This window comes from Arachis duranensis, chromosome 5, assembly GCF_000817695.3.
Source record: "Arachis duranensis cultivar V14167 chromosome 5, aradu.V14167.gnm2.J7QH, whole genome shotgun sequence".
NCBI classification, from domain to species: Eukaryota; Viridiplantae; Streptophyta; class Magnoliopsida; order Fabales; family Fabaceae; genus Arachis; species Arachis duranensis.
In genome coordinates this window covers 20,556,823-20,571,019 of record NC_029776.3, presented here as the reverse complement: position 1 = coordinate 20,571,019, position 14,197 = coordinate 20,556,823, and the positions used below count along the sequence as shown (strand labels likewise).

Sequence of the window (14,197 nt, the reverse complement as noted above, 5' to 3'; positions counted from 1 at the left end):
ATGTAATAATAATGTAAAAAAAAGTTTTAGAATAGAAAAGAATAACAGAGATTTCGAGAAGAATTAAAGGAGAGAGTAATTTTATTGAAAAATTTTTTAAGAAGAAAAGATACAATTACTAATTTTTTAATTGTCAATTGCATTTCTATTAAAATTAGTAGTATCAAAAAATATTTTAAATTTAATATTATCAAGAAAAAATAAAAAAAACTTATATAAGGACTAATTTGATTAATTTTAAAATTTCAGGGATGAAAATGACTTACGGGGTATCTTTCAAGGACTATTCTGATTATAAATAACTTTTTTACATGTCAAATGCCACGTGGCATGTCAGGTGTCACTGATTTGACATGTCAACCAATTATCTTTTGACACGTGGCATTAGCCATCCACGTCATCATATGCCACATGGCACTTAACGTGACACGTCATCATCCAACTGACGGAAGGACTAACGTGATCAATTGTGTATCTTTCAAGGACGATTTTGATTATCTTTATCTTTTGAAGACCAAAATAAAGATCGAGATTTTTTAAGAGACGATTTTGGCTATTTACTCGTTTTTATAGTCTCAAATTTATCGCTTAGGAAGGCTTTATGAATGTCATTGTGCAAATGAATTCTAAAATAGCCATCAATGTATGCCAATAATTTAGGAATGTAGCGACATGTTATTAAGTGATTAGGAATTTGGTTGCTAAAAATTTGGTAGCTTTCTTATAATATACTTCGAAAAAAAAATTGTTATCTTCTTGTGCAAATGTGAATACAACTTTTCAACTTTTTTTAATTATTTTATTAAGGGTGATTTTTTTTTACTATTTAATATTATATATATTACTTAAAGAATATATAATGAAAAGTTATATTTAACAAAATAATAAAAAATTAAAAAGATCTATTTTCAAGAGGAGCGTTCTTGGTCATAGTCAGGTGACTTCATATTAGTAAGTATTGGCATATTTATTGATTTATTTTTTTATTTTTTAAATGTATATATAAGTATAAAAATTAAAATTAGTTGAAATTATTTATCGTATCATCGTGTGTCAACGTATTTTATTTTATTTTATTTTTTAAATAAATTCAAAAATAATATGTTATTATTTATTAAAATCAAAACATATTTTAAATATTTTATATATTTAATAAAGATATTAAAAATAGATTTTTTTAAATAATGAATAAATATTTTAATTATGAATATACATTAATTTAAAGGTATTTACAGATTTTTATTAAGTGATTTATCTCGTTTATAATGTAAACGAGATAAGTATGACCATATCTCATTTACACTGTAAACGATATAAGACATGAACGCGTGGCAATATATAATGTTTACAAACGTGATACGTGGAAAATAGTTGGTTAGTCATCGTTTACAGTGTAAACGAGATACGACCATACTTATCTCGTTTACACTATAAACGAGATACGTGAGATTAAAAAATGTCTACATAGTAAACGAGATATAATATGACGAAAATCAATCCCTTATAAAAGGATCAGGAAACTATTGGTATTTCTTAGAAATCTCTCAATTCTTCTTTCTCTTCCGTTTTTCTTTGAAAAACTTAGCAAAAATGTATAGTGGCAATGGTTTCTTTGTTGTGATAGTGTATCCCAACTGTCAGATGAGAAACAGTGACAACGGAGTTATATTTGAGTGTAAGAGTCCTGCGTTGTTTCGAACTCGAAGAGCAAATTTGTTTCTGAGTTAAAGAGTATGATATTGATACACGTCCGCGGTGGGGAGAGAAAAGAGGTTGGTAGAGTTGGGTATAGGATGCTAGCACTGATGGAGAATGGTGTATTTCAGTTTCGTCTATTCTGGCTCGATGGCGATGAGCATGTGCGCCTAATGTTTGACGTACACGACAGAATTATGGTTGAACAAGTGATGGAGTTTTCTGCGGAAATTCGTGATGTTGGTGGTGGTGGTGCTAGCGGCCGAAACTTTGTACCGGATGACCCTCCGCTCGCACCACGAATGTTGCACTGTGCTAGTCCCAGTGCAGGATTTGGACGTTGAGGATGAAGAATCCGACAAAGAGTACATTGCCGATAGCCACGAAAGTGGTTCCTCTGACGATGACGACGACGATGAGTTCATACTTGAGACTCCTGTTGATGGACCAGTTCGATACCTTTTGCTTGCTCCGCGTCTAATTCCAGAGTTATCATATGTACCTAGCCACTACCATACATTGGATTTGGATGCGATGTACGAGAAAACTCCATATTCGAATATTGGGGCCGACGATTACAATACCAATGGTGGTATGGAGTTTTGGGTTGGTCACAGATTCAGGAGCAGAGAGGTAGTGCTGTAAGGCATGAAGAATTACAACATTCAGAGAAGTGTCGAGTATCGATAGTCGAGTCGAATTGGTTAAAGTACCACATATGTTGCTGGCAATTTACGGATGGTTGTCCTTAGAGTCTCTGTGTCGCCCTCCGACATAATCTGGGATATTGGTGAGTGTTATTTTATCTGTTATCTTCTTTGTCGTTCTTATTTTTATTAGATTTTAATTCGACTATATTTAAAATGGTTAGGGAGTTGCATAAATTCAACAGATCACACAGGTGTTTGGCCCCTACCATGTCACAAGATCACCGACAGCTGGACAACAACCTCATATGTAGGATCATCCTGACACTCATATAGTCCAGTCCATCAGTGACCATTCCTGTTCTACAAAGTATAGTGAGATAAAGCTATCACTTCAAGCCGTCATACAGGAAGGTTTGGATGACAAAATAAAAGTCAATTGTGCAGATATATGGTGATTGGGAGGAGTCGTACAACAAGGTGCCGTGGTTGCTCTAAGCAACGCACAGTTGTCTTCCTGGCACGGTATGCAACATCCGTGTGGTGCCGTATTCTGATGGCCACTTGATGGTGTGTGACTGCGGTCAATTCGACAAGGTGTTCTAGTCATACCCTCCCTGCATTGAAGCGTTCAAGCATTGTAAGTCGTTCGGCTCCCTAGATATCACGCACTTGTATGGCAAATATGGTGGAATGTTGCTAATTGCAATTGCACAGGATGGTAACAATAACATCCTCCATGTGGTCTTCACCATTGTTGAGTCTGAGAGTATGAAGTCATGGTCCTTCTTTCTTACCAATCTGAGATGCCATATGACACCGCAAGAATGGCTACTGATTATAACTGATAGATCCCAAGCAATCAAGGCTGCACTTAGAGCTAATGATAGCTTTTGGAAGCCTCCTAGGGTGTTTCATGTGTATTGTGTCAGTTCAAGACAGCCAAGGGCAAGTGATATCTTATTAATGCTGCATATTTCCTAGCAATGCCGGGTACGAGTGGTACATGGATGCTCTGAGAACATTATCGCGTGAGATGGCTGACTAGATAGGTAGATTTAATAAGGAAATATGGTTACAACAGTGTGATGGTGGACGTCAGTTTGGGCACATGACAACTAACCTATCCGAATGCATCAACGCAGTTCTGAAGGGTACAAGATATCTACCAATTTCAGCTATTGTTAGATGCACGTACGAGAGATTGCAGCAGTTGTTTGTCCGAAAGGGTAAGGAGGTGCAGGCTCAAATGGCAGTGGGTAATCGTTATTCATAGTGGCTGCACACTGCGGTTAAAAAGAATAGAAAGGGTATCCAGAAGATGCGGGTTACACATTGCGACAAAAGAGCTTCGATTTTTTTGGTACAGGAATTAGAGTTGTTTAAAATTTGGAGCCCAGGTTCATTCTGTGTTCGGTTGAGCTCAGAGACATGCGACTGCGGGCTTTTTCAGTAACTTCATTTCCCCTGTCATCATGCACTTGTTGCTTGTGCTATTGCTAGTGTCGAGTAGGGGCCATATGTTCATCCAGTCTGCTTTTAAGAATTTGTGTTCAACATTTACGAGGTAGAGTTTTCCCTGATCCCTGACGAGAAGCTTTGGCCAGGGTGGCACGGGGCATGTTTGCGCCCTAATTCGGCCAAGCGTAGAAAGGCAACCGGCAGACCAGTTTCTGTGAGGTTTTCTAGCGATATGGACGAGGTGCAGCGCCAAGAAAGATGGTGCGGGCTATGCCAGCAAACGGGCTATACTCGGAGGGGTTGTCCGAATCAACCCATAGAAGATACTTAACAATTGCATAACTTGTGCTGCATTTCATATGTACTAGAAGCGTGCTATTCATTTGAGGTTACGTTGTGTATCGTTGTTATTTTATTTTATTTAGCAATCGATCTGCCTATGTTTTATGTTCTATTACGATAATTTGCATTCATAACCCTAATCAAGGCATCATAGTAACTAAAAAATACGTTAAACAAGGTACATAAAATAAAGATAAAAATAAAGGAGTACATCATCACTATAATGTAAAATTTTGGTAGAAAAAAATTGTACTTTGGAGTAATACAGGATAAACTGCTAACTAATCTAACAACATGTATTGCCGATCATGGATGCTGGTCCCTAGGTAATGAAGGCGATGCCCAGTGACACAAAGGGGAGGCTGGGTCTAGTGAGGTGGTCTGCGGCCTCGCGGGTCCTTAGGTGCCAGTGGTGGTGGAAGGGCCACTACATGTGATCGTGGTGGAAGAGGCTGTGAAAAGTACAGGTCTGCTTGATCAGTCGCCCGTGTTTAGAAGTGTGGTGGCGGTAATGGATGCTGAGGTAGGGGAGGTAACCAATGTGAGGTAGTCATCAGTCGGCCGTAGTCAATGAAAGGAGGTGTAGCATATTAAGACCCCAGACGGAGATCTGGTCTGTAGGAAAAGATGGCACCTGGGGACATCTAAGGCATCTAAACTGAGGTAGTCACTGTTGGGGTAGAGAAAGGTACACCATAGGCGACACCATGCTCTATGGTTGTGCAAAACTGCTCTACAATCTGCTGCATGGTCTGCTGATTAGCCATCCACCCGTCTGAACCTTAAATACCTTGTCGAACTGTATCACATCCACCATGGATCTCTCTTGAATGCTGGACGAGGCACCTAGGTCCACCTAGCCAGGTGGAGCCGTGAATGATCATCATGATGCACATGAGAGCCTGGTGCTGCTGCTGGTGGTGGTCTCGGTGGTGGTGCTGGTTGGGGGGGGGAAGTCATCCGCATCCTTGGGTATGTCGCTGACATCCTCCTGCCAGACATACTCTTCCTCCTCGTCGGACTCAATGTCCATCCTCTCCCTGCGAGGTCTGACTCGCTCTCGTCGAGGCACTGCAGCTCCTTCGGAGTCCCTCCCACCCCTCTCCCTCCTACGACAATCAGGCACATCTCGTGGAAGGTGGAAGATATCCTTGGACAGACTAGGTATGGGCTGGACGTCGTCAGGGAGTGTTGAAAGTCTAGGGTTATCAAGCACATCCTCCCCGAACAGATGTCTGACTTGGCAGGCCTGTTGGTACTAGACCCAGTACTATTACGTTAGCCTGTCAGCAAAGGTAGGCTGAATGGAGATCATGTAGCCCTCCTCAAATTGGGCTTTGAAATCATCATACCACTCCTGAAGGTAGGGGTGAGCACGGGTAGCGGGTAACCGATTACCCACCCGGACCCGAACCGAACCTCGTGTATCAGTTTTGGGGGTGCAGAACCCGAACCAACCCGTATACCCGAACATAATTAATTAAATAAAATATATATATATATGTAACATAACCTGATAAGTGATAACCCTAATACTCTCTCATTGTAACTAACGGCGCAACCAAACCATGGCGAGACCCTAGCAGAGGCAGAGGCGCAGAGCTTCCTCCTACCACGCAACCAGCTTCTCCAATCTTCATCGTCTTCTCCATTAAGCGTCAGTCACATCATCTTCTCCACTTCGTCCGTGGGATCATCTAGTGTATTGTCTTTCTCGTAGCGGCAGCGATGCAGCAACCTACTTTCTCTCGGTCATTGGGTCTTAGTCGGTATCTCTGTCAGCATTGTTGTTCGCGGTTCCCTCTCCAGTAGCCAGCTTCGTCTTCAGTCAGCCGTTCCCTCTCCAGCAGCCAGCTTCCTCCGGGCTCCAGCGTCATCTTCTCCGGTCACTCATTCAGGTTAGTCTATAATTTTTGGGGAATGTTATATGTTAAACTATTAATTGTTTTATTTTCTGTTCAATTTTTGAAATTATACATTCTTAGTTGTTATTGAATAAAGCAATCTTGATCACTCTGAAACAATCCTGCTGTTTAATTTTTAAAATATTAATAGAATCTTGCTCTTATTTGTATATGTATTTATTCTTTTTTTATCTATCATGCAATTTCACTAATGTGTGATTTTATCTTGTTAATTGAGTTGATTTGATTAATTTAAACTGGTGTCTGTAATATATATAGATTTTGAATTTTGTATTGAATCATAAGATATAGGAGCAAAGTAGTATCCATCAGAAGGAGTTAGGTGCTGTCAAATTATGATCTTTATAATAGAGACCAAACCCTTAGAGTTTGATAATTGATGTTCACTAAAAATTAGAAGCTCCCTTAGAGTTTGAAGTTGAAACCAAACATAAAACATTACGCTGAAGGCAAGGTGACATTAGAGTGCAATTATTATGATATTTGTATTCCTATTTGTATATGTATTTATTATTTTTTTTATCTATCATGCAATTTCACTAATATGTGATTTTATCTTGTTAATTGAGTTGATTTGATTAATTTAAACTGGTGCCTGTAATATATATAAATTTTGTAATGTTAATAAATACTCTGCAGTAAGGTCTTTCAATTGTACTAATTGATTAGTAACAAATACATGACTTCTCTTATTTTATGTATTTTACAAATTTAAAAAAATGGGAAAAACTAACCCTAAAAGTGATTCGGTTGTTGGAAGTACTTCTTCTCCAAGTGCAGCCACTCCCGCTGCTGAGAACGATGGTCTTTTTGGTGGAACATCGCAAAGTCCATCTTCCCTAACGTTGCCTGCCTCAAATCCTTCATCTGAAATGCAAATCGAAGCTACTGGAACTACTGGCGAGCCTCCAAAAAAGGTAAAACGTAAACCCAGTAGAGCACCTAGTAGTGTTTGGGCGCATTTTTCTAAAAGTTCTCCTAATGAAGCTTGTTGCAACTATTGTAAAAAAAATATGCATGCAATAGTTCTAGTCATGGTATAACAAACTTGCATAAACATTTAAGAATTTGCACTAAAAACCCTCATAAGCAAGCTGAAAAGGGGCAGAAAACTATTGCACTTGGGAGTCAATTTGAGGATGACCCTAATGCAGTCACTATGAAGCTTGTTGATTTTAATCAAGAGGAAACTCGTCTTGCTCTTGCAAATATGATAATTGTTGATGAACTTCCTTTTAAATTTGTTGAGGCTCAAGGCTTTAGACAATTTATGAGTAAAGCACAACCTAGGTTTAAGGTTCCCTCCCGTTGGACAATTGCTAGAGATTGTATGGCTTTGTTTAGATATGAGAAAAAGAAGTTGAGAACATTGTTATCTGAAAGTCGCCAAATGGTTTCCCTTCCTACCGATACTTGGACCTCAATTCAGAATTTGAATTATATGTGTGTGACTGCGCATTATATTGATGAGTCTTGGACATTGCATAAAAAATTTGAATTTTGGTTTGATTACTAATCATAAGGGTGAAACTATAGGGAGAGCCTTAGAACAGTGCTTGCAAGAGTGGGGTATTAGAAGGATATGTTGTGTAACTATTGACGATACTAGTGCTAATGGTGTTGCAATTCCGTATTTACTTAGAGGCATGGGTGATTGGAATGGGTCAACATTGTTAAATGGGGAGTTCATGCATATGAGGTGTTGTGCTCACATATTAAATCTAATTTTTGGTGATGGTATGAAAGAGATTGATAGCTCAATAACTAAAATCAGAATTGCATGCAAGTTTGTTAGGTCATCTCCTGCTAGGATGCAAGTTTTTAAGAGGTGTGTTCGAGAGGCTAATATAACTTCTAAAGCTAGTGTAGTGTTAGATGTGCCTACTAGGTGGAACTCTACCTATTTGATGCTAGAGGCTGCTGAGAAGTTTGAATCGGCTTTTAGTCGGCTTAGTTATCAGACTCATTTTATTTGTTGGTGCTTGAGTCTAAAGGAGGACCTCCTGATACTAATGATTGGACAAGGGTACGTGTGTTTGTGAAGTTCTTGAAAATATTTTATGATGCAACTCTTACTTTTTCTGGTTCTTTGAATGTTACATGTAATAATTTTTTCAATAAGTTGTGTGGCATTCAAAAAACTTTGAATAAGTGGAGAAAGAATAATGATGTTGGTTTGCAAAAGATGGCGACACAAATGAAAGTGAAACTAGACAAATATTGAGAGGGTGATGTGATAAATTACTTTCTCTTTGTGGCTGTTTTTCTTGATCCTCATTACAAGTATGAGTATGTTGAATTTTGTCTTAATCGGGTGTATTGGTTGAATCAAGCCAAAGATATATAGAAAAAATTGAAGGATATCATTCATAAGTTGTTTGAGTATTACTCCATGATGTACCCCCTTCCGGATGGTAATTCTTCTGGTAGTTTTAATTCTAGCATTGCCTCTCATGATCATGGGGTTGGTGGTGAAAATGCAATTGAGGAGGAAGATGGCTTCGAAGATGAGTTTAGAATGAGGGTTAAAAAAAGCAAGGTGAGGTCAAAAGGAATGAATTGGAAAGATACATGGAAGATGATGTGGAGGATAACATTCCCGGTTTTGACATTTTGCGTTGGTGGAAATTGAAATCAATGAAGTATTATGCTCTTGCTCACATGGCTAGGGATTTGTTGGCTATTCTCGTCTCTACCGTGTCTTCTGAGTCGGCATTTAGTACTAGTGGTCGTGTGCTTGACCAATTTAGAAGCTCATTAAGTCCTTCTACTGTTGAGTCTCTAATTTGCTCACAAAATTGGTTGAAGACTCAAGAGAAGATGTATGACTTAAAGCAAGAACTTGAGGACCAAGAAAAACTTGAATTAGGTAACTATTTTTAAATTATATTTCTTTAAATTATTATGTAATTGTTGTTATTGTTGAGTCTCTAATAATAATTTAATTACTGTTAATGTAGAGCTCTCAGCTTTAACAATATCTAATCAAGCCATTGGAGTTGATGTTGTTTACAACAATTTGATGTTAACATTTTTCACTAATTATTTATTTGTTGAATTATTTTTAATTAATCAATTTTATATATTGACATTAGCTAATTATATGCTGATTTTTTGAAGGTCACAACTCCTCTCTTGAATATGCTTGGTTGATGGAGTGAAGGATTATGGAGTGAAGACTTTGAAAACTAGACAAATATTTCTATTGCACTTTTGTATTGAGCTTCTAATGTTTAGATTTTACTGTGTTTTAGTTTTAGCTTTTTTCAAAGATTATTCACTAGACTTTTGTATTTAACTTCTAATATTTCTATTGCACTTTTATATTTTCATTAAACAAGATTATTCACTATGACACTATTAATATGTTTGGATTTTGATGAGTTTAGTTTTTAATGTATTTGGTGTTTAATATGTTTGCATTATTTTTGTTGATGTTACATGTTTATTGTATTTGTTGAATTTTTAACATAAAAAATTGTCAATTTATTTTTTTTATGAAGTTCAAAGTCATCGGGTACCCGCTACTCGAACCGAACCAGTCCGCTCTTAATCGGTTTGGTTTGGTTCGGGTACAAGCATAAAAAAAATGCAAATCCGAACCAAACCAAATCAATTATTTTTTGATCGGTTCGGTTCTAATTTTACCTTGAACCCGAACCAAACCGACCCGTGCTCACCCCTACCTGAAGGTGAGTAGGCCACAACACATCCTCTTCTCGTCTAGTAGTAGTAAAAAACTTGTCGACATGAACTGGATCGCCAGGAACTGGTTGCTCACCTCTGAACTGCCGTTTCACCCAATCGGCCTAGTGAAACTCCACAATATTAAAGCATACCAGGGGACAATAGACAACCAAGTCCCCTACTCCCCGCCGGACCTCACCCAGTCCGTAGTAATGTCATGCAGTCTGGGGTTGACATGCGGCGTCCACCGAAACTGCATAACCAAGTGTCATAGACTCATCAGAAGCAGTTTATATGATAATCATACTCAAATGTTTCATATTCAAGTAAGTAAAAGATAAGGGTATACCTTGTCCAAATGCAGCCGATCTAGCATCCTACACCAATGGAGGACTCTCTGTGCATGGTGATCCCTAGTCTGCTGGGTCATCTTGATCAACCTATTAACATACGCAGTAATCAAATTATGTCAATTTGTGTAGGTAAAACTTGAATTGAATAAATAGAAATCGACAAGAACATCAATCGATAACAATTAGTCAATTACCTCACTACCATAGAAAAGGTTGGAATTTACCTCTCCGATGGACACCACTGTAAAATTCTGTGGTATATCTACGAGACTAGCAGCGGTGTACATCCGACTATGTCCATTGTGTCACAATATGCTGCATGGCACACGGAGTGGTACATCCATGCAAGCATAGTGGACTCCCACGGCAGACCGCTGCACCTCTCAAAGTCAGCCAACAGTGGCAACCATCTGATATGCACTTGATTGTTGGATTTGTCAGTCATTAGGTAACCACCGATCAGCAGCATGATCTAGCACCTAGTGTAATGTCAGAGGGGTGACTGGATCCGTGGTACTCGGAGGCATGTGGCGAACTCTCTCCCGAAGCCATGTCATCTTGATGATAAACGACTCCTTCCTCTGGGAACCCTGTTGCGGACCGTGTGGGGTCTGGAACTCAAGAGCTCTTCTACGTACTCCCATGTCGGTCGCTAGTATCAAGTCTGGAAGTCACGCATGCACCCACCCACTGGCTTCTCATGTGTGTGTAACCCGAGGTGGTACGCAACGTCCTGCAAGGTGATGATGCACTCACCCCATGGCAGGTGGAAAGTGTAAGTCTCTGGACGCAGCGCTCCACGAATGCAGTGATTAGGGAGAGTTGTCAAATACAAAGTCCCTAAACCGCATAGTGTCGTCGAATCCAGCCTCCCTCAGGTAAGGGACGATGGTGTCCGGGGTGCAAGTGTGTGACTAACCCGCCTAGGTAGTAGCAGGCGAGGCCTCTGTTTAAAAGAAAAACTTTTATAAAGATTTGATTCCAAACTAAGTTCTCTAATATGTCCAAATCTATTCTAACAAACCTAAAATGCAACTCAGATAAATATCAGAGCATAATAAACAGGATACAAAACCAATACTTAAAAATTCTCTCTGAATTTAAAAAAAATATTAACTAACAAAAATATTTAATTAACTAATCAAATCAAAGTAATTAGTTATCTAACTTTTATTTTGAGTAAATTATACACCTAACTCATGTTATTAACTTACCAACTAACCTAAACTGTGTTACCTCAATATCATCCAGTCTACTCATGTGCTAAAACACTAACTCTATAAAAATTTTCGAAATAAAATCGCATACACTTATTAATTTAAACAATAAAGATAACACTAACCTCAAAATCGATAGCTCCCGCAATGTGCCAACTAGCGTTGAGGCAGTTGATGTCAGGTCCCGTGGGTTCGTACATGCGTCCCTGCGTGCCATAACGTCCGGAGAACTAATAAATATCGACAAAACAGTCTACGAGAGAGAAATGAGAGAAATATGAGAGAAATATGGGGTCAGGAACGCTGTGAATAACTTTCATTTATAGTCGCTCTCTGAATTTATCTCGTTGGGTTAATGTTCAAATTCGTCCCTAAAAGATCACGCGATCTTCATTTTCGTCCCTGAATGATTTTTTTAATCAAATTAGTCCCGAAAAGATAAACTGTTAGTCAATTAGTCCTTCCGTCAATTGGATGATGACGTGTCATGTTAAGTGCCATGTGGCATGATGATGTGATACGCCACGTGGCAGGTCAATAACACGTGGCACGCCACGTGACAGGTTAGTGACACGTGGCATGCCACGTGTCACTTGACATATAAAAAAGTTTTCTATTAGTCAAAATAGTCCTTGAAAGTCCACGTAAGTCATTTTTATTCCTCAAATTTTAAAAATTAGTCAAATTAGTCCTTATTTAATTTTTTTTATAATATTAAATTTATAATATTTTTCATACTACTAATTTTAATATTATTTTTTAAACTTTAATAAACAAAATTCTCTTTACATAAAATAATAAAAATAATTAAATTTTTATAAAGTTATTTTGTCATTTGTATTTTAAAATGTTACATTTTCAAATTATAATTTTTTATGTGAATTTTTTTATTTAAATGAGTTTATCAAATTATTGTTGATTATATATTTAAAAATTTAATATTTTAAATTTTACTAAATAATATAGTAATTATTTTAAATTTTAAATCTTTTAAATTTTTTAAAATTATAATTTTTATTATTATTTAATTTATATAGTAAAACTCAATAATTGAAAAACTGGTTTATGGAATCACTTTTTGAATCTTAATATTCTAATATAATTTTTTAAATATTTCATTTAAAACAAAAGGAATTTTATTTTAATACGAAACATATCTATTTATATAATGTACTAGTACATAGTAACCTATGTTATACATCGGTATAATGTTTCCTATTTCATTTTATCTCATTGATTTGTGAAATTAAAAGAAAAATTATATAATCTATCTCAAACATATGAAACACACAAAAATTTATTATGATGTTTACACGTATTACGCTTAAGAAGCAATTCATTTATAATAATAATAATTAACCAACAAATTTTCAATATTTTGTAAAGTTTGGAATTGAAGCAAAATTTGTGGATCTTCTTGAATTTTGATTCTAGTATCATTACCATTACCTCCTATACATAAGTAATACCGTAATGGAAAAAAAAAGATGTAGTAGAAAAAAATAGTGGTATAACTTTGTTTAGGTTAACATACATAAATTTTGATTTTGACCATATAACTTTGTTTAGGTTAATAAAAACATACATTTCAATTTTGAGTATATATATATATTCCAGCAAAATGTAGTAATGTAACAAAAAAGGTTTTAGAATAGAAAAGAATAAGAGAGATTTGGAGAAGAATTAAAAGAGAGAGATGATTTTATGAAAAAAAATAAAAAAAATTATATAAGGACTAGTTTGACTAAATTTTAAAATTTGAGGAATGAAAATGACTTACCTCTGGACTTTCAAGGACTATTTTGACTAATAAAAAATTTTTTTATTTGTCAAGTGATACGTGGCATGCCACATGTTACTGATCTGCCACGTGGCGTGTCACGTCATTATTCCACGTGGCACTTAACGTGACACGTCATCATTCAATTGACGGAAGAACTAATTTGACGAACAGTTTATCTTTCATGGATTAATTTGATTAAAAAAATCATTCGCAGACGAAAATGAAGATCGCGTGATCTTTCAGGGACGAATTTGAACACTAACCCTATCTCGTTTAATGTGTAAATGGGATAAATTTGACCATGAGTAACTTAATGAAATCCATAAATATCCTCAAATTAACTTATATATATGTAATTAAAATATTTATTTTATTTATTTAAAAAAATTCAATTAAAAACGATTAAAATGCTAATTTAAAAAAGGGTTAACTACAAAAAACGCTCCAAAATTATTCAAACGCTGATAAAATTGCACCCGAATTTTACTATCGACAAAAATGTCTTTAAATAATTTAAAAATACAACAACAATACCCAACAATAAATATATATTTTCAAAAAATATTTTAGAGATTGAATTTTGATGTAATTTTTCACAAGCATAATTAAAAAATGAAATATTATCATTTTTAAAATTTAATAATTTTTTTAGGTATATATTTTTTTGTGATTTTTTAAAAGTATTATTAGTTGTTAACAAAAAAATTACAAAAAAATATATATTTAATAAAAATTACTAAATTTTAAGAATAATAATATCTTATTTTTTTAATATTTTTGTAAAAAATTGTATCAAAATTTAATTTTTAATATTTTTAAAAAAAATATTATTAGAAATACATATTTAATATTAGTATTTGAGTTTTGATGTAGTGATCGTCGTCGCGGCTACATAAAGCCAGCGTATGTAGTTTGCGTCTTTGTGAGAGTGTTTGGTTTTGTTGCAGCAATGGCATGATTATGAATGAGCAGCGACCACCAAATTTGATTCCCAAAAACCTACGAAAGGCAGAAGATGTCGCTTTCCCACCGCATCTATTCATTCCATCAATCCCCACCACCCATATGAATGTGAATGACCCCCCTT

General features: G+C 36.1%; 1 protein-coding gene across 1 annotated transcript in view; it reads left to right on the top strand.

The window, feature by feature from the left end:
* Window positions 1-14,026: 14,026 nt before the first annotated feature.
* Window positions 14,027-14,197, top strand: part of LOC107488666 (adenylyl-sulfate kinase 3) — a gene marked incomplete in the record, with an annotated part of 2,980 nt that continues 2,809 nt past the window's right edge. The window contains 1 exon segment of the mRNA XM_016109425.3: window positions 14,027-14,197.